At 47.5% G+C, this 11,179-nt stretch overlaps 1 non-coding gene across 1 annotated transcript; it reads right to left on the reverse strand.

Moving 5' to 3' along the window:
* Positions 1-10,632: 10,632 nt before the first annotated feature.
* On the reverse strand, positions 10,633-10,704 carry TRNAC-ACA (transfer RNA cysteine (anticodon ACA)). Its single transcript has one exon. It is a non-coding gene; the product is annotated as a tRNA-Cys (tRNA).
* Positions 10,705-11,179: the final 475 nt, after the last annotated feature.

An 11,179-nucleotide genomic window follows, 5' to 3' on the forward strand; every position in this document is an offset into this window, starting at 1 on the left:
AGCTTGACCATCGCTTCTGTTCTCATCAGCTGCTGCCTGCATGTGGGAAACCACAGAAAAGCAGTTCTGCCCACTGAATCAGAGCCACATATTTGGGGATCCCTTAGCTAGTGAAGGAAGGTGTGCTGGAGGGGGTACCTTGCCATAGATATGACTGTGATTCCAAAGTCAGTTCCTAGCAGAGCCAGCATCCCTGTCTGGGTCTCCTCACTCCCAATGGCATGTTCTTTTTAGGGTACCATGCCATCTGTTCTTAGGTCTTGGTGCTGGCTAAGTCCTCCCAAGTCCCACTGATTCTCATTCATTCAGTTTTGCAAAAGAGCAGAGTCTCTAGGACGTGAGCGGAATCCCCATGGTTGTGGATCATGCATTCCGACACAAAGACACCACACCAGGCAGGTCCCTAACCCTCATCACCGCTTATTCCTTCCAACCTGCAACTCGGGTTTGTGATGATGTTGCCTTCCTCTAGCCCCTTCCAGAATGCTGCTGCCCTGTCCTGGAAATGCCCACTTTAATGGCCAGTGGAAGCTGGTAGGTCTGTACCCTTTGGGAGTCAGATGAATTGGACAAACCCCCTGGTTAGCGGCCCTAACTTCCAGCTGGGTCACCGTCTGTCCAGTTTTGATAGCCATCATCGTGGGAGCTGATGTGAATAAAAAGGAACGGCTGCAACATTTCAACAGACACCTACTTACTGAGTATCTATTATGTGCCAGATGTTGCCCTTGAGTTAAAGGGATGATGAGCTTCCAGGAAAGACTACTAAATGCAAAGTGATAAAGTCAACAATAACAATAAGTTCCAACATTATGAGAACCCAGAAGAAAGCAAAAATGACTACATGGGACTGAGAGGCTGTTGCAGGGGTCGGGTCAAGAAACGCTGGCTGCCTGAGCTGTCTGTGGTGCCATAAATGGAGAGAAACAGAAATCTGAGAGTCATTGAAAGTATCTGCCTGCCAATGGAGGAGACACAGGAGACGCAGCTTTGATCACTGGGTCAGGAAGATCCCCTGGAGGAGAAAATGGCAACCCACTCCAGTATTCTTGCCTGGAAATCCCTTGGACAGAGGAGCTTGGTGGGCTACAGTCCACGGGGTCCAAAGAGTCAGACACGATTTATTGACTGAGCACAAACACAGCACGAAGGTAGACTGGATGGGTCTTGAAGAAAGGGTGGCTGGGGAATGGGGCAGGTCCATTTCCTGAGAAAGGAAACTCACAGCGGGGAGATTGGGGGTGGCAGGGGTCTTTGAGCCACGATCAGATTGAGCATACTTGGTTAGAATAAAGTCCTCACTGCCATTTGAAATGACCTACTCCCTCCATAGTCGGTCAAAACCTCACCCTTTCCGAGTCCAGTTCAAATCTTACCTTCTCTGGGAAGCTGTCCTTAAGCACAGTGGGACCATCCTTCCTTGTGTGGGGTCCTCCGGATGCTTCGCTTACCCATCAGTAACAGCACATGGCCTTGCCTGCCTGGGGACAGGGCGGCCTGCATGAAGTTCTGTCTCCATCCTGTGGGCTGCTTGTCTCCCTGTTTTTCTCCTCCTCAAGCTCCTCCTGGTGCCCAAGGCCACACCACACATAGCCCTTAATAGAATGAATAAATGAGTGGTACATTGAATCAAACTGCAGGGCTTCTGGTTAGCCAGGGCAAGGAGCACCAGGAATGTCCAGAGCCCTTACCAGAAGCTCCTAGAAGGAACCAACCTGCAAGATACAACAGCCAGGCAGTAACTCCTTTCTCGGATGCACAAAACAAACTAAGCTTGGGGGAAGGAGCCTGGCTCCATGTCGGCCTCTCCACCGACTGCCTCCGAGGTCTTCCCTCTGTGACCAGGGCTGGTCTCTAAGTGGAGGTGACAGGCCGCTGGCTGGGGCCACCCATGTGCACCATCTCAAACCTATTTGTGTGACAGGCTGTATTCGCAGTCTGGATTTAAACCTCAGGGAGCAGCCCTGGGCAGATCTGGAGCAGAGAGGCTCATCTCTCTGCATCCTTACCTTGGCTTTCCCCGCCCTGCCAGTGAGAGCCTGCGTCCCTGTCTCTGAACACCCCTCTGCGCCCATTGGCTTCCTGTTTCCAATGTTCTCAGAGCCCACAGATGGGCAGTATGCCCTTTGTTCATCACCATCCTAACTGCAACCATCATCCGCTCTGAACTCTGCTTCTCAGGCAGGGTTACCAGCCATGCTGTTCAGCAAGAAACCTCGAAGCATCCTTTATGAGGCCAAGCCCTGAGCCAGGCGCCCCACAAGGGTGGGAGGCCATATGGCACCCATCAGGACTGCTGTGCCCGTCATGGAGTCTGGAACACAGGAGGTGCGCAATGGATGCTTGTTGAATAAATGTTGGGTGCGTGAATGACCATGCCTGTCCTGAGGCAGCCCAGGGTCTGGCAGAAAAGATGCTAGACAGGGGGCTAACATGGCAGAAATTCTGTCGTATATGAGCTGGGTGACTTTAGTCTCCCTGTGCCTCGGTTTACCCATCTCCAAAATCCAGATAGTGATGATACCTGGTTCATAGGATTTAAGGAATTAAACAAGATGATAGAAAGACATGTTTAGCTAAAAGATGGTAGACAGGGGGCTAACATGGCAGAAATTCTGCCATATATGAGCTGGATGACTTTAGTTTCCCTGTGTCTCAGTTTGCCCATCTGCAAAATCCAGATAGTGATGACACCTGGTTCATAGGATTGAAGAATTAAACAAGATGACAGAGGGATAATGTGTAGCACAGTGGCTGGCACATAGAAAGGTCTCTAGAGACATAAGTGAATGAATGGTGGATGGGTGAATAAGATCTAACATGATACAAGGGCTACAGGAGCAAGGAGGATCTGGGAGAGCTCAGTGGAGGGGAGGTTTCTGAGTGGGCAAACCTGGAGAAATGGCACCAGGCTGAGGGCATAGCCCAAGTGGAGGCAGTGAGATGGGAACATGCAGGACCACAGGGGGAGCAGGAAGGGAAACAGTGGGAGACGGGGTGCTGAGAGGGAAGACTGAGCTTGGGTACATGGGGCCTCGACTGCTAGGCTGGGAGCTGGGCACAGGAGAACTTAGCTGTGGGGAAGGGGAAATAATGCCCCGAGCAGAAAGCAGATGATGCCCAGAGGGTTACAGAGGGAGCCAGACACCAGCTGTACCTCCCTCCTGTCTCCTCCAGGCCTTGTGCAAACAAAAGCTCTCTGATGAAGATGAACCAGGGCCATGGGGAGAAAGCCCTCAAGGCCTTTAAAAGCTGTTCTCACATCAATAAGCATCATTGGATTTACTGGCTTCAAGAATATCCATAAAACAGAGGATTCCAACGTCCATCATATCCAAGTGTCCCATTCTACACATGAGGAACTGGAGGCCCAGAGAAAAGGACACTTGGACCCCTGTCCCTGGAGGCCCAGATATTTCCCTTTTACCTGATCTCCATATCAGCAACTTAAATCCATTTTATCAGTCATTCCAACACCAGGAATGGGTATTTCACCCTTGCTAGGCAAGGTGAAGTTACCTACCCAAACGCGATAACTGATGACTGACGGAGGCTGTCTTCAAGGCAGCATGGCATGAGACATTCATTCCCTCATTGAGTCATTCATTCATTCATCAGTTGTTGATGAGGCATCTTCTCTGTGCCTGTGCTGTCCTGGGTACCAGAAACGGTGGGTTTGGCATCAGAAGCAGACTAACCCTGGCCCTACCTCTCTCACCTGTGTGTCCTTGGGCAAGTCACATCACTGCTCTGAGCCTGGCTGTCTCATCTGTAAAGGGAGGACCCAGTGCCAGATGCTCAGCACTGCGTTCAGTGTTAAACGGACCACATGTGTGAGGTGCTCGCCCCACACGAGGAGCTTCTGGTGCCGGCTTTCAGCCCAGGGCATGCTACAACATACCTCACCCATGAACATTTTGCTGCTGTCCGCTTGAGCTCCTAGGGAGATCTCAGTTTCTGGGGACTTAATTGTTTCCCTCTGATAAATATCACGGGCCATAAAAAGCTGACAGCGGCAACTGGCAGTCTGACATTTTGAGGCGTCGCGTCTCCTTTTGGAAGCATCGCTCCCTGCTCTGCGAGACGGGAAGCCCAGCCCACGCCGTGGGCAGAGAAGGGCGAGCGGCGGCAGCGGCGCGGATGTGGTGACTGATAAGGCGCTGTCGCTCTCCATCCACTGCCGTGTTCAAGTATGGGAGCATTTGGTTGAAAATGCCAAACAGTCTCCTCCTCTGGAATTCATCAAAGGCCAGGGCGGTTTGGGGAATGACTACAAGGGATGCTGAAAACAATTGCAAATAAAATCATGCGGTGATGGAGCCGGGACTCCTGCAGGTCACGCTTTCTTCTTTCCTTCCTCCTCATCACGTGTCAGAGCACTTAGGTCCCAGCTTTAAGGCACTTAACCCCCCTGGGGCCACAGTTTCTTCACCCAGGAATGAGGAATTTTTCTGGGCTTATGATTGTGATGTGCGAAATTCGCTCAGTCGTGTCTGACTCTTTGCGATCCCATGGACTATATAATCCATGGAATTTTCCAGGCCAGAATACTGGAGTGGGTAGCCTTTCCCTTCGCCAGGGGATCTTCCCAACCCGGGGATCGAACCCAGGTCTCCGACATTGCAGGTGGATTCTTTACCAGCTGAGCCACCAGGGAAGCCCAAGAATACTGGAGTGGGTAGCCTACCCCTTCTCCAGAGGAGCTTCTCAACCCAGGAGTCGAACTGGAGGCTCCTGCATTGCAGGTGGATTCTATAGCAACTGAGCTATCAGGGAAGCCCAAGTGACTAATGGTTAAATGATGCGGTAAGTTTTAAGGTTTCGTGTTGGAAGAATCCTTGTAGTCATGGTTAGTCCCACCTGAGGAGCTATTTTAAAAATACTTTTGCCTGGGCCCCACCTCTGAATAGCTTTATTCATTCAGCAGTTGGTCTATACTGGGGCCTGAGCATTGGACTTTTTAAAAAGCTTCCCAGGTGATTAAAGCCTGCAGCCAGTGTTGAGATTGTTGAGAATCCTGACATTGAATCTGCCTACTCACTGAACATTTTAAGCAAGGCAGTGAGGTGATCACATTTTTGCCTCGAAAAGATTTCTCTGGGGTCAGTGTGGAGACCCGGAGGAAGGTACAAGACTGGATTCAGGAAGACTGACTGGAACCTTTCTACTGAACGTATGGTCCGTAGACCAGTCGTATTGGCCTCTCTCGTTAGCAAGACTGAATCTCAGGATGTATCCTGTGCTACTGCTGAATGAGAGCTGGCATTTTAACAAGACCCTAAGCAATGTCTGCAGACACTACATCTTGGGGGCGGGGGGCTGGATCAGAAGGCTGTGCCCTGCAAGGATCCAGGCCGGAGATGATGACAATCCCATCCCAGGCAGGAGAGTGGGAGTCAGAATAGGAGGGACCACATAGGAGTGAAATTGAGAGGGTGTCATGGCGAGGCTTCATATGGGGATTTAGAGAGAAGGGTTGAGAACAAGCACACAGTTCTTATTTGGGCCCTCGGGGGTGGAGGGGGTCTCTGTCTGCAGGTCTGTGGGGGAAAGCTGATGTGTTTTGTTCTTTAATTCAACTATTGTTGCACAGTACCTCACACCGATAATTGTCTTATGTCTTTCATACACTGTAGTAAGTGGCATCTACATAAATGTCCCCACTCTGGTACAGGCAGACGATAAATTTTTCATTAAAAGTTTTCATAGGCTTGGGACAGTTAAGTGTTGGCCTCTGGTCAAATACCTAGGAACCGGCGGAATGAAGCCTGAGCATGGGCCTTCTAATTCCAAATCCTGTGTTCTTTTCCAAGCCTGTTCCAGGCATGTTGTCTGTTTTGTTCTTTTGCTTTTGTGCCCCTTGGTCTTTGTAGTGATTGTTCATATACTGCATACCTGTCCAGGTGTGCATGCGTGCATGCATGTTAAGTCAATTCAGTCGTGTCCGACTCTTTGTGGCCCCATGGACTATAGCCCTCCAGGCTCCTCTGTCCATGGGATTTCCCAGGCAGGAATACTGGAGTGAGTAGCCATTTGCTTCTCCAGGGGATCTTCCCAACCCAGGGATCGAACCTGCGTCTCATGTGTGCTGCATTGGCAGGCAGGTTCTTTACCATTAGTGTCACCTGGGAAGCCCCGCTGTCCAGCTATGTCAACATAATTGGGTCTCTTTCATTGATTGTGGGTCCTTTCAAATGCAACAAACCATATTGACTCCTGATGTTGAATTTCAGCAGAAATAAACATTGCTATCCAGGAATTCTGTCATTGGTTCTGAAGGGATACATAATTTTAAAATACTGTTAATAATAATAAAATTATAATTATATAGTACAAACAGTTAAGCTAAGGCATCAGTTCTGTGTTCTGCAGGCCTGGGGAACGTGGACAGTGGGTCCTAATTCTGCCTCTGTCACCCACCGCTGTGTTACCTGGAAGACATTTCTCCTCTCTATTTTCTCACCTGCGAAGTGATGGTATCCCAGCTCTAAATCCATGTGTGTTTCTATTAGAAGTTGGTTGTAAAGGGCTTTCTTCTTTTTTACACACATTTATTGTTTTAAGTCATAGTATAAATAGTAATATATAGAAGATAAAACCTGTACCCAAAGTAAGTGGGTATGCCATGAACCCAAACACAACAGAAAGTGCTCAGACGGGCTAAGTCGCTTCAGTCGTGTCCGACTCTTTGCAACGCTATGGACTGTACCCCACCAGGCTCCTCTGTCCATGGGATTCTCCAGGCAAGAATCCTGGAGTGGGTTGCCATGCCCTCCTCCAGGGGATCTTCCCAACCCAGGGATCGACCCAGCATCTCTTATAGTCTTTTGCATTGAAAGGCAGGTTCTTTACCACTAGCGCCACCTGGGAAGCCCAAGTGTTCAAGGAGAGGCCAGTTTATTTGGAGATACTGAAGGAAGGCTTGAAGAACCCACTGGGCTCCAGTGGGCAAAAGGAGGGCTGGGTCAGGGGAAGCGGTAACCTCACTCACTCATTCACTGACCGCTACTAAATATCATCTTATACTGGGGACACAAAGATACATAAGACATCACCTTTGGCCTTCAAAGAGTTACTCATCTTTTGCAAGAGACAGAACTGTCAGCAAGTAAGTGCTGCCATGGAAATATGATCGAGTCTGATGAAGGTAGCAGATGAAAAAAAAAAAAAGAGCTACATCTCTTTGGGGGCAGGGGTGGAGAAAATGGACAATGACCTTTTCTGAAAGATCAAATTTGAATTGACATTTGAGAATCAGTTGGAAGTTGCCAAGTGGAGAAGAAAGGAAAGTATTATAAGCGGAGGGAACAGCATGAACAAAGGCTTGGAGGTGTTGAAGGGCCAGAGGCAGGAAAGGAGGGATGAGAGGTTCAGTGCGATTAGAACATAGAGGGCGTGGTGGGAATCAAGGGGAAACAATCAATGAAATAGAGGAGCAGGGAGCTAATCCATTTTGAAGAGTCTTGTATGCCATGGACGGAGAAGGCAGTGGCACCCAACTCCAGTACTCTTGCCTGGAAAATCCCATGGACAGAGGAGCCTGGTAGGCTGCAGTCCATGGGGTCGCTAAGGGTCAGACATGACTGAGCGACTTCCCTTTCACTTTTCACTTTCATGCATTGGAGAAGGAAATGGCAACCCATTCCAGTGTTCTTGCCTGGAGAATCCCAGGGACGGGGGAGCCTGGTGGGCTGCCGTCTATGGGGTCGCCCAGAGTCGGACACGACTGAAGTGACTTAGCAGCAGCAGCAGTATGCCATGGATGGGGTTTGCCAAGGGCATGAAACGACTCAATCCATGCCTTTAAGAGGTCACTCCAGCAAAAAGATAGAAGGAGAATTACACCCAAGTGAGAAAAATCATAAGGAAATTCTGGCTGAGAGGCTGAAGAGAGAGTCCACGAGAGAAATTAAGACAGTTGAACCAGTGCCCCTGGCATGAAGAGGCAAGAATGGGGTGATCAACCTTTCAGAACCATGGACAACTTCTTTTATTCCAAGTTCCTTTTGTCAGAATATTTTATATTTTATCCAATTGTTTTAAAAATAGCTACCATTTATGGAGTGCCAGGAAACTTGCTTGTATTATGTCTTTTAATCCCAAGTAACAGTTATAAAAGGCAACCGTGATTGGCCCTATCTTGCTGGTAAAAAACAAAAATGCATCTCACGGAGTAATCACACAGTATCCCATAGCTGAAACAACACAACCAGAACGTTACCCTGCTATTGACCATTGCATTAGGCTACCACCATTTAACATCCTCCAATTTTGAAGTGGTAACTGGTGTTCCCACTTTGGTTACTTAAAAGTGTATATAGGAAGGTAGAATGTTGGTTCCCACTGGCTGGGTGAGGGGTAAATGGGGAGATTTTGTTCAAAGATAGAAAATTCCAAGATGAATAAGTTCTAAGGATCTAATATACAGCATGGTGATTATAGTTAGTATTGTATCATATACTTGAAAGTTGCTGAGAGAGCAGATTTTAAATGTAATCACCACAAAAAGAAATGATAGTTGTGTGACGTGATGCTGACTGATGAGACACTAGTAATCACGTAAATGAATCCAGTGTGTGTGTTAGTTGCTCATTTGTGTCCAACTCTTTCTGATCCCTTGGACTGTAGCCCACCAGGCTCCTCTGTCCATGGAATTCATCAGGCAAGAATACTAGAGTGGCTATCCATTCCCTTCTTCAGGGGATCTTCCCAACCCAGGGATTGAACCCAGGTCTCCTGCATTGCAGGCAGATTCTTTACCTTCTAAGCCACCAGGGAAACCCAAATGCATCAAACCAACATGTTTTACACAATGTTATATGCCAATTACATATCAATAAAGCCAGAAAAGGAATGCAGCATGTAATACCTACAATGAAATGTTATTGTTTTTAATAAATGGATTGTTTCTGAGAAAAAATAAAGTTATTACCCCCAAAAAATGTATATAGGAACTCTAATTGGCCACCCAGTATGGACATACTTCACTGTTTGTATTTCTAGCCTCAACAAAAGAAAATTGGCATTCCTTCTTAGCTGTGTTGCTTTACTGTAAGATATCTGTGTGTTTTTTGAAATATTAGGATAGCTTCAAACATCCTTAAATCCTTCTTCAAGGGCCCCTAGGCATCTAGGGTCCTTAGATTGAGAACCAGGACTTTGGATGGCCAAGGAGACCTACCATGGGAACTCTGTGGCACTCTTGTTAAGGCCTATAAATTGGTCTTCTCTGGAAAGCTGAAAAATAGTCAGCCCTATCACCTCCTTTTCCCATCCTGGGTACATTTCTTTCCATTTCCACGAAGTCAAGCCTGTGATTATTTTCAGTTCTAATATGAGCTTGCCCCTGTGTGTGGAATGAAAATGGCTTGGATGTCAAATAAATGCCTGATAAAGTTGCTGCTTCATAAACCAGGGGAGTGTTCAGAGAACTTTCAACACAAATGAGAATTCCATTATGCTGCATTTGAGACACTGTTTCATTGGTCAAAGTGCAGGTCTTCATCATCTCTCCCCAGGGATTCTGTAGTTATTGCCAAAGTCTCTCCCTTCAGTCTGTGCTGCTTGCAGCATCAGATTACTATTCAGCATAGCAACTCTATTAGATTTATCCCCCTGCTTCAAGACATTTGGTGGTTCCCCGTCGCCTCTCAATGTGGTTTGAAGTCCTTTGCTGAGTATTGAGGACCCTTCACAATTTAGCCCTTGCCTGTTATTCTAACCTCAGACCCTGCTGTGTCTCTCCACAAGCATTACAGTCCAGCCACATGAATCTGACTGCTACTCCACAAATGCATTGCTTGGCAAGTGCAAATTGCGTTAGCCTCACCTTCTCATCAAGGCAATCCCATACGGCAAGTGATGGGTAAGGCAATAGCTCCCAGGCCATCGCTCAGGATGTTTCATTGCTGCAATGCCCTTTGCCCATACAGACACCTGTAATCATAGTCCATTGAATAACAAGCAAACACAAAGCTAGCAGCTTAATACATTACGCATTTACTATCTCAGTTTCTGTGGGTCAGGAATCAGCACAGCTTAGCTGAGACTTTGGTTCATCTTCTCTCACAGGAGTATAATTGAGGTGTTGGACCTGACTAGGAAATACTCCAAAGGCTTGACTGAGGAAGGATCCACTTCCAAGTTCACCTATATATTTGTTGACAGGATGCAGTTCCTTTAGGACTGTTGGGCTCAGGGTCTCAGTCACTAGGTGCCTATTGGCCAGAGGTTGCCCCCCTCAGGTCCTTGCCATGTGGATCTCCCCAAAATGGCAACATGCTTCATCAGAATCATCAGTAAAGGGAGTTGACAAAACAGAAGTCAGAATCTTTTGTAATCTGATCACGGAAGTGACTTCCCCTCAAGACTGTGCTATTCTATTCATTAGAGGCAGATTACTTAATAGAAGATCTCAAAAAGCTGTGGTTGTCAGTGGGATCAACGGGAGCTAGCTTAGAAGCTGCCTGCTACAGTACTTGTTGAAGTTCTACCAACTCTTTCAAGAGAAGTCGCTTAGCCATGTCTGACTCTTTGCGACCCCGTGGACTGTAGCCTACCACGCTCCTCCGTCCACGGGACTTCCCAGGCAAGAGTACTGGAGTGGGTTGCCATTTCCTTCTCTAGAGGATCTTCCCAACCCAGGGATTGAACCTGGGTCTCCTGCATTGTAGGCAGATGCTTTACCGTCTGAGCCACCAGGGAAGTCTACCAACTCTTTAGAACTTGAGCTAAATTCCAGCCCGCAGAGATCTTTCCATATGTCCCTTAGGATAATTCTCTTCTCACTCCATAAGATCATCTCCCATTTTGCTTTATTTTTCCTTCTAGAGGAACACTTGCCTTAACATCTGTATCGGAGATGCTTAGAGATGTCTGTCTTTACCACCATTTTTGGGCCCCTGGAGGGCCCCTGCATTTTTCCTGTTTTTGCATTTACACAGACTAACAGAACAGAGGAGATGCTCAGTAAATGTTTGCTGACTGGAATTGGCAAGTTCTTCTGCTCCTTTAGAATTAGCTTTTATCCTTCAATATCAAACGCAGAAAACAATTCCCCAAGAGGACGTTGATCTTGGGTGACAAGGGAATATATGATTTTCTTAGATCTTACAAAATCCAGCACTTGACAGGCTAAGAAATCAGAATTTATCATGAACTGGAGCAGAGAGAACTAAGT

Source organism: Giraffa tippelskirchi, chromosome 12 (genome assembly GCF_054371585.1).
Source record: "Giraffa tippelskirchi isolate mGirTip1 chromosome 12, T2T-mGirTip1v1.2.pri, whole genome shotgun sequence".
NCBI classification, from domain to species: domain Eukaryota; kingdom Metazoa; phylum Chordata; class Mammalia; order Artiodactyla; family Giraffidae; genus Giraffa; species Giraffa tippelskirchi.